This window comes from Nomascus leucogenys, chromosome 13 (genome assembly GCF_006542625.1).
Source record: "Nomascus leucogenys isolate Asia chromosome 13, Asia_NLE_v1, whole genome shotgun sequence".
NCBI classification, from domain to species: Eukaryota; Metazoa; Chordata; class Mammalia; order Primates; family Hylobatidae; genus Nomascus; species Nomascus leucogenys.
The window spans coordinates 86,059,431-86,077,656 of record NC_044393.1 but is presented as its reverse complement, the minus strand read 5'-3'; positions in this window follow the sequence as shown (position 1 = coordinate 86,077,656).

Genomic DNA, 18,226 nt, shown 5'->3' with positions numbered 1-18,226 from the left:
TCTTTGCCTTGATCTTTCTTAGCCCTCCAGAACCAAAGCTTCTAGGAAAATAAAGAAAAATCTCCCAGTCTCATTTCCCTAAGGGGCTCCAAAGATGTTTATAAAAATGTACAAGGCACAAATGTCACATACTTTCTATAATCCTTTGCTTCATACTTCCAATTAAGATCCTGCCCCAGGCTTGTGATGTTGTAATCCCTGGCAAGAAGGAAAAGAATGAAAGCTAGTCTTGGTACCATTGCCACTCTCTCTTCCTCTTTTGACTCTTTCCATCCTTCTTTGCTGGGGTTTAGATGGCGTAAAGGTGGCCCCAGTGTATGTACACAGTACTTATCATCTGATGTCTAATAAAGAGAAATTGAGGAGTCGTTTGCGACCACTTGCTGAGTTTCTACTGGATAATCTTATCTAGTATGAAGTAAATACTGAATTTTAAAAAATGAGTAAAGTAAACTTTGTTTTAATGACTCAGACATCAAAATCTGTAACATTTATAAGCTATGAGCCACCAGCAACACTTTATCTCTCAAGAATTCTGTCTTTATTAGGAACACACAAACTACACAGTGGAATGATGTTGTTCTTAACCTTGAAAGTAAATAGAACACTTCTAATTTTTTTTTTAATTTCTTGTTCAGATCTGCCACAAATAGCATATTTGTAAAAAATCACAATGATGATTTATAATTTCTTAATTTTCATCAAGAAAACAAACAGGAAAAGAAACAAACAAACAAAAAGCTTTGCAATCTTTTGTGTTCTCTTCTCACTTGTTTGCATATAATTGCCCCTTGTCATAGACAGCTAAAGTTGTACGATGGCAGCCCGATACTCACTACCTGAAAAACGATTTTTGACCCAAAAAACTTGCTAAAGTCAAAAGTAGTTGTAACCTCATGCTTTAGTTGATTTGTAAACAGATAAAAACCGAAGTTTTCTGTAGAAATACCAATCAATGACTCATAGGCCATTTTGCATGTGTGGAGTTTAACTCTCTAATTAGTGTTTTTGAGAACAAATACTACCATTTAATAAACATTCAAAAATGATTAGGTAAGGCCATTGTGTTAAGTGGAAAGGCCTTTGAAGAAAATACATTTTCCACCCCTTCACATTCACGTGCTTCTTTTACCTAATGCTTCCTGATTCAGATGGGAGTAAGCATAACACTCCATGGATTTGTCCTCCTCTCCTTTTAAGTTTGTAAAATGAGGCCCACATGTATTGTCTGGCATTCACTGAGGGACCCAGATTGAACTGAGGAGTTCACTGAAACCCATAGGTCTTGGGACAGAATGAGGCATTACCTCATTGAACCTTAGTTGACTGCATGAGTCCTCTGTCCTCAAGCCTTTCCCAGATCATTTCTCAAGCTGGCTCCCAGCTTAGGGCAAAGAGAATCTCCACGATGTGCTGACTTCTAGCTTGCCACAGACACAATTCTACTCCAGAGTCAGCCTGGCATAGTAACATTGATGTCAGGGAAGACATATCAGTTTGAGGCCATACAAAAGAAGAAAAATACCAGACACCATTTCAGGATCACTACAGTAGCAAGTAACCAACCTGGTAGGGGGCTCAGTAATGGCAACAGTGCCAGAAAGTAAGAGATTCATAGGAAATACTTCCTGAAACTGTCCTTTTGTCCATTTTATTTCAGCTGAAATCCAACACTTTTTCCTCAGTGAAGTATAGGAAGTGGGAGAGTGTAGGAAGTGGGAGAGTGTAGGAAGTGGGAGGAGTGGGAGAAAGACATTGTATTAGTCACCTTAAGTCAATATAACAAAATACCACAGAGTGGGTGGGTTGAGCAACAGAAATTTATTTTCTCACACTTCTGGGGGCTGGAGGTCTGAGATGAGGGTGCCAGCATGGCCAGGCCCTGGTGAGGGCTCTCTTTCTGGTTTGCAGATAGCTGCCTTCTTGCTGTGTCTCACATGGCCTTTGCCCAGTGTGTGTGGGGTGTGTGTGTGTGTGTGTGTGTGTGTGTGTGTGTGTGGTGGTGGGGCTCGGTGGGGGGTGCAGGGGGCAGGAGTGAGGAGAGAGACGGAGACAGAAAGAGAGATCTTCCTCTCCTTATAAGCCACCAATCCTATCAATTAGGGACCCTCCCTTATGACTTCATTTAACCTTAATTATCCCCTAAAGACCCTATCTCCAAATACAGTCACAGAGTCCAATTATGGTCCTAAAGACCCTATTATCCAAATACAGGATTAAAGCTTTACATATAAATTTTGGGGGGGATAAAATTCAATCCATAGCAGATATAAAGATTGTGTTATATGAAAGTGGTGGAAGAAAATCTTACCTATCCAGTGGAGAATAAGAATAAGGAAATAAAATCAATTGAATGAAGTAAGAAATAAGACCTACTCTAACAATCTGAAGTCACAATATTGATCTCTGACAAAATAAAGATTTAATTCAGCAAATATCTTGTGTGACAAAGGAGATGTTATATGTTCACAGAGCAATCAGAAAATAATTGTATTCATTAAAAATGAATATTAACATATCCATCTAACAGTATAGCTTCAAAATATATAAAGCAATGATCAACCCACCTGAGAATTTCATTTTTATGAAAAATTTTATTTTATGCTAAGTCTATAAAATTCCTTAACTTCTACTGATATAATCATTTATTTTTTCACATGTATTTTTTTTTGAATTTTTGAAATTCACTATCATTTTTCAAGTTGGTACTCTTTGTTGTTTGTGGCTTATTATAATTTTTACTTGTGCTGAATTCTTTCTGCTAATATCATAAGTAGATTTTATGCATATGTATTTGTACATAAGATTTTTCTGAAAAACACTTTATACCATCTTTATCAAGTTTTAATTAGAAATGTGATGCCCTCATAACATAAATTAATAAAGACTGTCATCTTTTCCTATTGTCTATTTTATTAGAATTATCTGATTACCAATAGCTTAGTTGTGGAGCCCTTTATTTGTGATGCTTCCTCGTTAGATATCTATGTCTTATAACCCTTCTATGGTATTAATATCTTTTTGTTTTCTTGCTGCTTCTGTTTTTTTTTTTTTTTTTTTTTTTTTTTTTTTTTTAAGACATAGTCTTGCTCTGTCACCCAGGCTGGAGTGCAGTGGTGCAATCGCTCAGCTCACTACAACCTCTGCTTCCTGGGTTGAAGTGATTCTCCTGCCTCAACCTACCCAGTAGCTGGGATTACAGGCCACACAACCACACCCAGCTAATTTTTGTATTTTTAGTAGAGACAGTGTTTCACCATGTTGGCCAGGCTGGTCTTGAACTCCTGACCTCAGGTGATTCACCAGCCTTGGCCTCTCAAAATGCTGAGATTACAGGTGTGAGCCACCATACCCAGCCTCTTGCTTCATTTTGAGTCAGATTTAGAAATATCTATGTATCTATATATAGATATATATATATATATAAGATATATATAGATATATATAAGATATATAGATATATAAGATATATAGATATATAAGATATATAGATAGATATATAAGATATATAGATACAGCTAACAAATTATTCATTTCCTTTAATTTACAGCCTATTTGCCAAGAAGCTTGCATATAGTATTTTTTACACTTTTAAAATTTCTTCTGTATTTCATGTGGCTCTCCGTTCCTATACCTAGTCTTTAATTAAATTTTGCACTCTCCCTCTCTCTCTTTCTTTTTCTTTTCCCTCTCCTCTTTCCTCATCATTTAGATGTGCTGCATTGTCGGGATAGTGGCACTGGTTTAGAAAGTTTCCTGCCTGGCCTGAAGGCGCCTTGGTATTAGCTTTTCTTCCTCCTGGTACTTGTCTATGAGGGAATCACAGGGATGGGGCACAGGAGCATCTGGGGCTGCGTGGGGTTCAGCATATCAGATATCAATGCTTATGGCCTTTGGACACATGCTTAAAGTTATAGACCTATTTAGTCTTTCTAGTTCAACCTTATTCATATTGACCTTTCTATACAGTGGATTCCTCATTGCATCATTATTTGTTTTCATTCAGTATTTGGCAGGTTTCATTCCTGCTTCTGACTGCCTCCTTTCCCACATACAGGAATATGGGAGGAGGACATGTCTGTGAACATCTTTTTGGGCTGTGCCACATGAATAACAATTCGGCAGTGTAGAGAATTCTTGTACACCCTAAAAAGTGTGTAGACTGCCTCATTTTTCTCTGACACCTAGTGGTCTGATCCTCCGAGATGTCTAGTATTTCTCCTCTGGCAAGGGAGCCCTTCTCCGTTTAGATTCTAACAAGTCTAACCAAAAATAGAAGGCACCAAAATATTGGCTCTTAGTAATAAGAAAAGATACATAGCCTTATATACCGAAGTTGTATGTTTAATTGCTAATAAGAATACTATATGCAACTCTGTTGCAACAGTTATGAAAACTGAAAGGAAATAACACTTTCCTAAGAAAATATCATTTACCAAATTGATCCAGGTAGAAATAGAAAGCTTAAATAGATCTATTTCAGACAAGAGATTAGAAAGAAGATTATGATTTAGATATTCACACAAAATAGATTTCCTGCCAGGACTATCTTCCAGAAAGTGGAAATTATTTATACAGAATCTTGATGCAGTAAAACTCAAGGCTTTTGTACACTGAAGATTTTTGTATTGGAACATCTAGGACTTCAGAATCCTGGTGGCCTTCTGTGTACATTAGCCACGGAGATATTTAAACAAAGAGAGAAATTGATAAAACCAATATTTAGGGGCTTTTAGTTCCCAAATTTAAGTAAAAAAAGCAAGAAAAAAGCTCAATATTTCCTTTTTTGAAATTTTCAAGGAAAAAGAAAATTAAGAGTATTTACAGTTTGGGACTAGTGAGAAATTGTTACTTGATATTATTCACCTCTAAGAGCTTTTTCAATTTTTTTTGTTTTTTAATAAAGCCTACTGACATTAAATTTAATCATTTTAATAAATATTAAAGAATAAAGTTCAATGATTTTACATATTCCCCAAAGTAGTAATTTCCTTTGGACAGACTATACCACTTTGCTTCAAAGGGTTGCACAGAAGGATAAAAAACAGAGTATGTGAGTTTGTAGAGCTATAATTTTCCACACTAAGCTAAGTGTGTGAAGTAGGTTCACTGTGCACTAGTTACCAATTTGTCTGAATCTGGTGAGACCGAACACCCATGCCTACAACAAGTTACATGAAGCGGGCATGTTACTTACAGATATGCAGCAAGGAACAACTGAAGCCTAGGATTAACTGCCAGCTAATCCCCTAAGGCTCAGAAAAACTGCCCAAGATGGGTGGAGTCACAACTACCCATGCCTCCCTTGCACCTGCTGAGGGACCCATAAAAGCAGCCCATTCTGGGTTTTATATCTCGGGGTCACATGACATGTTGGACTGAAGACTCAAAGGACATCTTGTTTCCAGAAGGAACTGGAACAGGGCCTAGGCTGTTTCAGCCAACCCCCTCTCCCAATCCCATTTCAGGTTGTTGCATTCCCAGCACATTCTACAATTATTCTTGAGAACTATAAGCAGGCAAAGGTGAGAGACCTAGGTCGGTGCCAGGCCACCTAGAGAATAGTCTGCAAAATGAAAGTTACTTAGTAGAAAAGCTTAGAGCACCTTTCAATTGTCCTTCAGTGGGAAGCTCATCTTATCTCAGTGGCTACTTTTGCAATCTGAACTCTAAGTCAATTGTGAAATGTTTGACATTATCACAACCAGGCTACTAAATCATCTCTGCCTGGAAACTCCTCCAGAAACACAGCAGGATGGAGCCACTTGGGACCTCAAAACGAATCTAGACCGGATCTGCACTCTACCTGGGCAGGTCAACTTTAACGCTAGTTTGCTCAAGGAGCAACCAAACAACAGGGTTGTTTGCAGCTTTGCCCTTGTGGATTTCCTCTGTTTTTATCACAAATCTGTGTGTGAGGTAAGGTGCTGATACAGAAAACGTAATGGAAAACATACCACTTGTCATAGCAAAAAAATTTTATAAAATGCCTGTAAATTAACCTGGCAAAAATTTGAGAACTCATTTATACATCAATACTCAAAATAGTACAAAATACAAAAGATGACTTATTTGCATGTAATAAAATAAATATCTCTGAATGAGAAAACTCAATATTCTAAAGATAAAATTTAGACTCGGATTTATATATACATACATGCAATCCTAATCAAAATATACATAGGCTTTGGGGGAGAGTACCTATTGCAAAATGATACTAAATATTATGATTAGGTGTAAATAAATAAAAAGAACCAAGAAAAATCTGAACAAGAAGAATGAAGTGGTACGTGCCATGCTAAGCATTAACATATGTTATGTTGGCAGAATAAATAAAATCACATGATGTAAGAGAGGTTAGGTTAATGGAGCAAATATAGAGGAAAATCAATGTGTATTATTCCAGGTCCTTTTCATCTAGAAATACATTTTTCAACCCAGGGGAATTTTCTCGAATTATTTTGTTAATAATTTTATCTCCTCCATTTTTTTTCTACTGAGTTTGGAAGCCCATTTAGTAATGCGTTAGATTGTATGGACTCTTTATTTAACTTTCTTATATTTTCTCTCTTGTTTTCCTACACAGTTGTTTTCTCCTTCTGCTATCTGGGTGATCACCTTAACTTTGTTTTTCACACTTTCTACTGCTATGATGCATTTACATTCAAGAGTTATTATCTACTATTATGCCTTTCATTCAAGAGTAATTATCTAATCTTTTTCAAGAATCCTTAATGTTTATAAAAATATTCTCTCTTTATTTCACAGTTACAAAGTCTTTTCTTATCTCTTTGATGTTGCTACTAATAGCTTCTTTTCTTAATGTTTCCCCTCTTAGATCTCATGCATAAAACCTTAACCAAGTGACCAAATTGAGTATCATTAATTATTCTTTTTTTTTTTTATTTTTTTTATTATACTTTAGGGTTTTAGGGTACATGTGCACAATGTGCAGGTTTGTTACATATGTATCCATGTGCCATGTTGATTTCCTGCACCCATTAACTCGTCATTTAGCATTAGGTGTATCTCCTAATGCTGTCCCTCCCCCCTCCCCCCACCCCACAACAGTCCCCGGAGTGTGATGTTCCCCTTCCTGTGTCCATGAGTTCTCATTGTTCAATTCCCACCTATGAGAGAGAACATGCGGTGTTTGGTTTTTTGTCCTTGCGATAGTTTACTGAGAATGATGTTTTCCAGTTTCATCCATGTCCCTACAAAGGACACGAACTCATCATTTTTTATGCCTGCATAGTATTCCATGGTGTATATGTGCCACATTTTCTTAATCCAGTCTATCATTGTTGGACATTTGGGTTGGTTCCAACTCTTTGCTATTGTGAATAGTGCCGCAATAAACATACGTGTGCATGTGTCTTTATAGCAGCATGATTTATAGTCCTTTGGGTATATACCCAGTAATGGGATGGCTGGGTCAAATGGTATTTCTAGTTCGAGATCCCTGAGGAATCGCCACACTGACTTCCACAATGGTTGAACTAGTTTACAGTCCCACCAACAGTGTAAAAGTGTTCCTATTTCTCCACATCCTCTCCAGCACCTGTTGTTTCCTGATTTTTTAATGATGGCCATTCTAACTGGTGTGAGATGGTATCTCACTGTGGTTTTGATTTGCATTTCTCTGATGGCCAGTGATGATGAGCATTTCTTCATGTGTTTTCTGGCTGCATAAGTGTCTTCTTTTGAGAAGTGTCTGTTCATGTCCTCTGCCCACTTTTTGATGGGGTTGTTTGTTTTTTTCTTGTAAATTTGTTTGAGTTCATTGTAGATTCTGGATATTAGCCCTTTGTCAGATGAGTAGGTTGCAAAAATTTTCTCCCATTCTGTAGGTTGTCTGTTCATTCTGATGATAGTTTCTTTTGCTGTGCAGAAGCTCTTTAGTTTAATGAGATCCCATTTGTCGATTTTGGCTTTTGTTGCCATTGCTTTTGTTGTTTTAGACATGAAGTCCTTGCCCACGCCTATGTCCTGAATGGTATTGCCTAGGTTTTCTTGTAGGATTTTCATGGTTTTAGGTCTAACATATAAGTCTTTAATCCATCTTGAATTAATTTTTGTATAAGGTGTAAGGAAGGGATCCAGTTTCAGCTTTCTACATATGGCTAGCCAGTTTTCCCAGCACCATTTATTAAATAGGTAATCCTTTCCCCATTTCTTGTTTTTGTCAGGTTTGTCAAAGATCAGATAGTTGTAGATATGCCGCATCATTTCTGAGGGCTCTGTTCTGTTCCATTGATCTATGTCTCTGTTGTGGTACCAGTACCATGCTGTTTTGGTTACTGTAGCCTTGTAGTATAGTTTGAAGTCAGGTAGCGTGATGCCTCCAGCTTTGTTCTTTTGGCTTAGGATTGACTTGGTGATGCGGGCTCTTTTTTGGTTCCATATGAACTTTAAAGTAGTTTTTTCCAATTCTGTGAAGAAAGTCATTGGTAGCTTGATGGGGATGGCATTGAATCTATAAGTTACCTTGGGCAGTATGGCCATTTTCACGATACTGATTCTTCCAACCCATGAGCATGGAATGTTCTTCCATTTGTTTGTATCCTCTTTTATTTCATTGAGCAGTGGTTTGTAGTTCTCCTTGAAGAGGTCCTTCACATCCCTTGTAAGTTGGATTCCTAGGTATTTTATTCTCTTTGAAGCAATTGTGAATGGGAGTTCACTCATGATTTGGCTCTCTGTTTGTCTGTGATTGGTGTACAAGAATGCTTGTGATTTTTGTACATTAATTTTGTATCCTGAGACTTCGCTGAAGTTGCTAATCAGCTTAAGGAGATTTTGGGCTGAGACAATGGGGTTTTCTAGATATACAATCATGTCATCTGCAAACAGGGACAATTTTACTTCCTCTTTTCCTAATTGAATACCTTTTATTTCCTTCTCCTGCCTGATTGCTCTGGCCAGAACTTCCAGCACTATGTTGAATAGGAGCGGTGAGAGAGGGCATCCCTGTCTTGTGCCAGTTTTCAGAGGGAATGCTTCCAGTTTTTGCCCATTCAGCATGATATTGGCTGTGGGTTTGTCGTAGATAGCTCTTATTATTTTGAGATACGTCCCATCAATACCTAATTTATTGAGAGTTTTTAGCATGAAGGGTTGTTGAATTTTGTCAAAGGCCTTTCCTGCATCTATTGAGATAATCATGTGGTTTTTGTCTTTGGTTCTGTTTATATGCTGGATTACATTTATTGATTTGCGTATGTTGAACCAGCCTTGCATCCCAGGGATGAAGCCCACTTGATCATGGTGGATAAGCTTTTTGATGTGCTGCTGGATTCGGTTTGCCAGTATTTTATTGAGGATTTTTGCATCAATGTTCATCAAGGATATTGGTCTGAAATTCTCTTTTTTGGTTATGTCTCTGCCAGGTTTTGGTATCAGGACGATGCTGGCTTCATAAAATGTGTTAGGGAGGATTCCCTCTTTTTCTATCGATTGGAATAGTTTCAGAAGGAATGGTACCAGTTCCTCCTTGTACCTCTGGTAGAATTCAGCTGTGAATCCATCAGGTCCTGGACTCTTTTTGGTTGGTAAGCTATTGATTATTGCCACAATTTCAGAACCTGTTATTGGTCTATTCAGAGATTCAACTTCTTCCTGGTTTAGTCTTGGGAGGGTGTATTTGTCGAGGAATTTATCCATTTCTTCTAGATTTTCTAGTTTATTTGCATAGAGGTGTTTGTAGTATTCTCTGATGGTAGATTGTATTTCTGTGGGATCGGTGGTGATCCCCTTTTTCGTTTTTTATTGCATCTATTTGATTCTTCTCTCTTTTCTTCTTTATTAGTCTTGCTAGCGGCCCATCAATTTTGTTGATCTTTTCAAAAAACCAGCTCCTGGATTCATTAATTTTTTGAAGGGTTTTTTGTGTCTCTATTTCCTTCAGTTCTGCTCTGATTTTAGTTATTTCTAGCCTTCTGCTAGCTTTTGAATGTGTTTGCTCTTGCTTTTCTAGTTCTTTTAATTGTGATGTTAGGGAGTCAATTTTGGATCTTTCCTGCTTTCTCTTGTGGGCATTTAGTGCTATAAGTTTCCCTCTACACACTGCTTTGAATGTGTCCCAGAGATTCTGGTATGTTGTGTCTTGGTCCTCGTTGGTTTCGAAGAAAATCTTTATTTCTGCCTTCATTTCATTATGTACCCAATAGTCATTCAGGAGCAGGTTGTTCAGTTTCCATGTAGTAGAGCGGTTTTGAGTGAGTTTCTTAATCCTGAGTTCTAGTTTGATTGCACTGTGGTCTGAGAGACAGTTTGTTATAATTTCTGTTCTTTTACATTTGCTGAGGAGAGCTTTACTTCCAACTATGTGGTCAATTTTGGAATAGGTGTGGTGTGGTGCTGAAAAAAATGTATATTCTGTTGACTTGGGGTGGAGAGTTCTGTAGATGTCTATTAGGTCCACTTTATGTAGAGCTGAGTTCAATTCCTGGATATCCTTGTTAACCTTCTGTCTCGTTGATCTGTCTAATGCTGACAGTGGGGTGTTAAAATCTCCCATTATTATTGTGTGGGAGTTTAAGTCCCTTTGTAGGTCACTCAGGACTTGCTTTATGAATCTGGGTGCTCCTGTGTTGGGTGCATATATATTTAGGATAGTTAGCTCTTCTTGTTGAATTGATCCCTTTACCATTATGTAATGGCCTTCTTTGTCTCTTTTGATCTTTGTTGGTTTAAAGTCTATTTTATCAGAGACTAGGATTGCAACCCCTGCCTTTTTTTGTTTTCCATTTGCTTGATAGATCTTCCTCCATCCCTTTATTTTGAGTCTATGTGTGTCTCTGCACGTGAGATGGGTTTCCTGAATACAGCACATGATGGGTCCTGACTCCTTATCCAGTTTGCCAGTCTGTGTCTTTTGATTGGAGCATTTAGCCCATTTACATTTAACGTTAATATTGTTATGTGTGAATCTGATCCTGTCATTATGATGTTAGTTGGTTATTTTGCTCGTTAGTTGCTATAGTTTCTTCCTAGTCTCGATGGTCTTTACAATTTGGCATGTTTTTGCAGTGGCTGGTACCGGTTGTTCCTTTCCATGTTTAGTGCTTCCTTCAGGAGCTCTTTTAGGGCAGGCCTGGTGGTGACAAATCACTCAGCGTTTGCTTGTCTGTAAAGTGTTTTATTTCTCCTTCACTTATGAAGCTTAGTTTGGCGGGATAGGAGATTCTGGGTTGAAAATTCTTTTCTTTAAGAATGTTGAATATCGGCCCCCACTCTCTTCTGGCTTGTAGAGTTTCTGCTGAGAGATCAGCTGTTAGTCTGATGGGCTTCCCTTTGTGGGTAACCCGACCTTTCTCTCTGGCTGCCCTTAACATTTTTTCTTTCATTTCAACTTTGGTGAATCTGACAATAATGTGTCTTGGAGTTGCCCTTCTCGAGGAGTATCTTTGTGGCGTTCTCTGTATTTCCTGAATCTGAATGCTGGCCTGCCTTGCTAGATTGGGGAAGTTCTCCTGGATAATATCTTGCAGAGTGTTTTCCAACTTGGTTCCATTCTCCCCATCATTTTCAGGTACACCAATCAGACGTAGGTTTGGTCTTTTCACATAGTCCCAAATTTCTTGGAGGCTTTGTTCATTTCTTTTTATCCTTTTTTCTCTAAACTTCCCTTCTCGCTTCATTTCATTCATTTCATCTTCCATCAGCGATACCCTTTCTTCCAGTTGATCGCATCTGCTACTGAGGCTTCTGCAATCTTCGCGTAGTTCTCGAAACTTGGCTTTCAGCTCCATCAGCTCCTTGAAGCCCTTCTCTCCATTGGTTATTCTAGTTATCCATTCTTCTAATTTTTTTTCAAAGTTTTTAACTTCTTTGCTGTTGTTTTGAATTTCCTCTTGTAGCTCAGAGTAGTTTGATCGTCTTTAGCCTTCTTCTCTCAACTCATCAAAGTCATCCTCCATCCAGCTTTGTTCCGTTGCTGGTGAGGAACTGCGTTCCTTTGGAGGAGGAGAGGTGCTCTGTTTTTTAGTTTCCAGTTTTTTTGGTCTGTTTTTTCCCCATCTTTGTGGTTTTATCTACTTTTTGTCTTTGATGATGGTGATGTACAGATGGGTTTTTGGTGTGGATGTCCTTTCTGTTTGTTAGTTTTCCTTCTACCAGACAGGACCCTCAGCTGCAGGTCTGTTGGAGTTTACTAGAGGTGCACTCCAGACCCTGTTTGGCTGGGTGTCAGCAGCGGTGGCTGCAGAACAGCAGATTTTCGTGAGACCACAAATTCAGCTGTCTGATAGTTCCTCTGAAAGTTTTGTCTCAGAGGAGTACCGGGTTGAATGAGGTGTCAGTCTGTCCCTACTGGGGGGGTGCCTCCCAGTTAGGCTGCTCAGGCGTGAGGGACCCACTTTAGGAGGCAGTCTGACAGTTCTCAGATCTCCAGCTGCGTGCTGGGAGAACCACTACTCTCTTCAAAGCTGTCAGTCATACAGGGACATTTAAGTCTGTGGAAGTTCTTGCAGAGTTTTTGTTTGTCTGTGCCCTGCCCCCAGAGGTGGAGCCTACAGAGGCAGGCAGGCCTCCTTGAGCTGTGGTGGGCTCCACCCAGTTCGAGCTTCCTGGCTGCTTTGTTTACCTAAGCAAGCCTGGGCAATGGCGGGCGCCCCTCCCCCAGCCTCGCTGCTGCCTTGCAGCTTGATCTCAGACTGCTGTGCTAGCAATCAGTGAGACTCCGTGGACATAGGACCCTCCGAGCCAGGTGCGGGACACAATCTCCTAGTGTGCCGTTTTCCAGGCCCGTTGGAAAAGCGCAGTATTAGGATGGGACTGACCCGATATTCCAGGTGCCGTCTGCTTCCCCTTTCTTTGACTAGGAAAGGGAACTCCCTGACCCCTTGCGCTTCCCGAGTGAGGCAATGCCTCGCCCTGCTTCGGCTCGCGCACAGTGCGCTTCACCGACTGTCCTGCACCCACTGTTAGGCACTCCCTAGTGAGATGAAACCGGTACCTCAAGCAGAAATGCAGAAATCACCCGTCTTCTGTGTCGCTGGGGCTGGGAGCTGGAGACCGGAGCTGTTCCTATTCGGCCATCTTGGCTCCACCCCCTCATTAATTATTCTTAATGGTGGGCCAGTCGAAACGTATGTGTCCTTTTAATGTGATATAATAAGAATAAAAATAGCATCATCTATTGAGTAGATCTATGTTGAGAAATATGGAAATAAGTTAAATGACATCACGATAAAACAGTTGGTCAAATCCAGAATGTAGGATGTTATATCTACAAGACAACTTGACTGGGCTCCTTAAAATACAAATGTCATGAAAACAAAACGCAGAAGGACTGCTTTATGTTAAAGGGTCTAAAGAGACAGAGAAACAAAATGCAATTCATAAAAATCTAATTGTATTATATAATAAAAATGAAGCATTAATAAAAATCACTTGTGGGAAAATTAAGTATGTAAGGGAAATGATATTATAGAATTATTAATTTTATTAGATATGAAAATGACATTATATAGAAAAATCCCTTATTAGGAGATAAATGCTGAATTATATAGCAGTGATGTTTCATGATTCAGCACTTCAGAAAGAGAGAACACACAAATGTGGTAGGTAAAATGTTCTCTGCACTGTTCATTCATCTTTTCTTTAAGATTGACACTTTTCAAAATAAAAGTTGAGAAAAGAGGTTCTCTTCCTTAAGAATCTGTTTCTTTTAAGTTACCTCTTTTTTATGTCTTTTTTTGTTTTTACGTTCATGTTTACAGGATATCCTCAGATGGCAAGGTAATCTCGGTTGTTATCTGGAGGGTTTAAGGCTGAGTGCTTGGGTGCTAGTAGGAAGAGAAAGTCAGGAATTTGGAATTTCAACATTTATTTTATAAACCTACGCTTAGTTCTCCATTTTCACTTTAGCTCGCTCCCCAACTGCAGCTATTCCTCCAGCCCCCTAGTGTAGAGACCCTATAATTTATCCTACTGTAAGCATCAACTTCAAGTAAGAAAGAGACAGTTAAGTAGTTAGGTAATGGAGGATGAAGATCAAGAGGGTGTAACAGACTTTGATGTGAGCCTCTGCCTTTCGTTCCACCCTCACTTCTACTCAGAGGTACCTGGCACTGTCAATCCCTGTCGCTATTTGGGATTCCCCACGGCCGCCTAGGATTCAGCTTTCTTGTTTTTGCTAAATCAGTTACAACTCATCCACTTGCTTTCATCTTCTGAAAGTCTGCTATATTTGTCTCTTTCTCAGCTATTTTAGTTCTTATAGATTTCTGACTGCTGCTTTTAAAAAATCCCTTCACTCTTAACTTAGTAGAATTTCAGAGATAAGCAAGGATATATATCTGTCTATAGTTCATCATATGTAACCAACTTTCCCAGGACAATAGATGGATAAAGAAAACATTGAAGATATGTTGCTAAAAAGCACAATATATCTTTTTCTTTTTAAAAGCTAATATTCAATAATCCTAGTTTTATAATTTTATTATTCTGTTATCATGCTGCTAATAAAAACATACCAGAAACTGGGTAATTTACAAAGGAAAGAAGTTTAATGGACTCACAGGTCCACATGGCTGGGGAGGCCTCACAATCATGGTGGAAGGTGAAGGAAGAGCAACGGCACGTCTTACATGGCGGCAGGCAAGAGGGCTTGTGCAGGGGAACTTCCATTTATAAAACCGTCAGATCTCGTGAGACTTACCCTCTACCACCACAAGAACAGGGGGAATCTACCCTTATGATTGAGTTATCTCCACCTGGCCTCGACCTTGACACATGGGGATTATTAAAATTCAAGGTGAGATTTGGGTGGGGACACAGCCAAACCATATCATATAATGTTAACTTATATATGCACAGAAAGGGTATTGAGATGTCATACCTCCAAATTGTATTTATAAAAATTGCTAGGATAAAACTTCAGGTGAATTTTTATTTTCTTGTTTATCTCTAGTGCTAAATTTTTATAGTAACAAATGTTAATTCCATAAAATGAAAAACATGTAAAAGCTGCCCCCCCCAAAAAAGCACATAACCTGTACATTTTGTCTGTTTCTTTATAGGAAAAGAATAGCAGAATTTAAAACAATACTAGGAATATGAAGTGGAATTCATATGATTTCAAATAATGTTCCCAGTTTTAACTATTAGCATGCCTTTCTTCAATGGCAAGTCTCTTTCTGCTAAACACTATATGGTATGACTGCAATAGAGAACCATATTGTTCAAAGAATGGATTTTGCTATCTCCCTTCATGATCATATTTTAAAGGCCTAGTCTTAATAGAAAGGTAGACTTACTCTTTTTCTTTAGCTGGCAATAAGGGTTTTTTTCTCCTATGCAAACCAGAGCTTCCAAACTATGGCTTCCAGGTAGATGAGATGAAAGCAGTGTCAGCTTAAGTCCATCAGGCATAGCTAAATCTGATTTTGAATAAGTATCCATCCATAAAGAATTCAGTAACACACTTGGAAGAAGGAAAACAATCATAAGATCTTTATATAAAAGCTTTCAGAGGAAATGATGGCACCCAGTTCTGCTCTCTGATTGTCTTTCACAAAGAAGCCAGTCCCAGGACACCATGGATTCACGTTCGTTTGCCTTCTTGCCTCTTCTTTTTCCAGTAAGCTGAGCAGAAGTAGACAGATAGGGCACACACTTTAAAGAATTCGTTTTCACATTTTATTATTTCAAGTCTAAATCAAAATTGGAGAATGATACATTACTTGATGAATTGCAAATTTCTAAGGAAAGGGTGCTAGTAAATTGATCTTTCAGGTAGCCAGGAAACATAGATCAATAGACCAGTGTCATGAATTTCCTTGCTTTCTATTCTGCTGCCCTTAACATTTAAGTCCATATATATCTCTGTATCTCCACCTTTAGACAATATGATCTTGGAATCAAGAGGAGAGCTCTAATTCACAGACTTTGTAGCTTAGCATCAATTTCCATTTTTTCCTATTCATGCCCTGCATTTACCACTGAAGTCTCTTAACTAGCAGCTGACCTGTTCTTGCACCAGATTTTTTTTTCTAGGTTACTTTTAGTTTCCATTCTCCTACTGTGGTTCCCATTCCAGGCTACCAAATTCTTGTACTCTGAAACTCTGGCAGACTTAAATCTATTGCTTCTACCTGCTACTCTCCCGTAGCTGCTTTCTGCAATTATGATCCCAAAGTGGCTTTGCTTACAGAATCACTGCTAAAAGTGCACTCCCTGTCAACCACTTTCTTTTTTCACTTCTTTTTATTTTAAAAAAATTATTGACAAATAAAAATTGTATATATTTATGGTGTGCAATGTAATCGTTGAATATATGTATACATTGTAGAATGGCTGAATAAAGCCAATTGACATATGTATAATCACACATACTTATGTTTTAGTAGTAAGAACATTTAAAATTTACTTACTTAGCAATTTTCAAGTATATAATATACATATATTTTTATTAATTATAGTCATAATTATGGACAGTAGATCTATGGATCTTATTCTTCCTGTCTAACTTAATTTTGTATGCTTTGACCAGCATCTCCCGAGTCCCTCCACCCTCTGGCCACTGATAACCACTATTGTACTCTCTGTTTCTATGAGTTTGACTCATTTAGAATCTATATGTACATGAGATCATGTGGTATTTGTCTCTCTGTTCCTGGCTTATTTTATGTAACAACCATGTTGTCACAAATGACAGGATTTCCATCTTTTTTAAGGTTGAAGAGTATTTCCTTCCATATATGCCATATTTTCTCTGTCAATTCAACTACTGATAAATACTTAGGTTCTTAGAATATCTTGGCTGTTGTGAATAAGCTACAATGAACATTGCAGTGCCGTTGTCTCTTGGACACACTGATTTCAATTTTTTAACTTTTATTTTAAGTTCAGAAGTACATGTGCATGTTTTATGTGCATGCAAATTGTGTCATGGTGGTTTGTTGTTCAGATTATTTCATTACCCAGGTATTAAGCTTAGTGCTTATTTATTATTTTTCCTGATCCTCTTTCTCCTCCTACTCTCCACCCTCCTAAAAACCCCAGTGTGTGTTGTTCCCCTCTATGTGTCTATGTGTTCTCGTGATTTAGCTCCCACTTATAAGTGAGAACATGTGGTATTTTTTGTTTGTTTCTGCATTAGTTTGCTAAGAATAATGGCCTCCAGCTCCAGGGACATGACCTCATTCTTTTTTATGACTGCATTGTATTCCATGGTGTATATGTATCATATTTTCTTTATCCAGTCTATCACTGATGAGCATTTAGGTTGATTCCATGTCTTTGTTATTGTGATTCGTGCTGCAATGAACATACACATGCACATGTCTTCACAATAGAATGATTTCATTTCTTTAGGATACATACACACAAGTGTGATTGCTGGATCATATAGTAGTTCTATTTTAACTTTTTGAGAACCCTCCATACGGTTTTCCTTATGGTTGCATAAATTTACATTCTCACAACAATGTATAAGGGTTCCCTCACCTCCAGTATTTGATAGTAGCAATCCTAACACGTGTGATGTAATATCTCATTGTGGCTTTCATTTGTATTTCCTTCATAACTAATAATATTGAACACCTTTTCATATACCTGTTGGCTACTTATATGTCTTCTTTTGAGAAATGTCTGTTCAAGTCTTTTGCCCATTTTTTGACCGGATTATTTGTTTCCTTTGCCACTGGGTTAAGTTCCTTATGTATTTTGGATACTAACTCCTTGTCAGTTGTATGGTTTGCAAATATATTCTCTTATTCTCTAGGTTGTCTCTTCACTCTAGCTATTGTTTCCTTTGCTATGCAGAAGCTGTTTAGTTGGATTCAATCCTATTTTTATATTTATGTGTTTGTTATCCATGCTTTCACAGTCATATAAAAAATCTTTGCCCAAACCAATGTCATAGAACTTTTCCCCTATATGCTCTTCTAGTAGTTATATATAGTAGCTTCAGGTCTTATATTTGAGTCTTTAATTTTTTTGTGTATGTTGATTTTTGGGTACAGTATGAAATGAGGGTCTCATTTCATTCTTCTATGTGTGGATTTTTAGTTTTTGAAAAATAATTTATTAAATTATTTTTCCCACTGTGTGATCTTGGCATCTGTGTTGAATAATAATTGACCATAAATGCATAGGTTTATTTCTGGGTTCTCTATTCAGTCCCATTACTCCATGTGTATGTTTCTTTGATTACTATAGCTTTGTAGTAGGTTTTGAAATCAGGTATTGTGATGCCTCCAGCTTTGTTCTTTTTGCA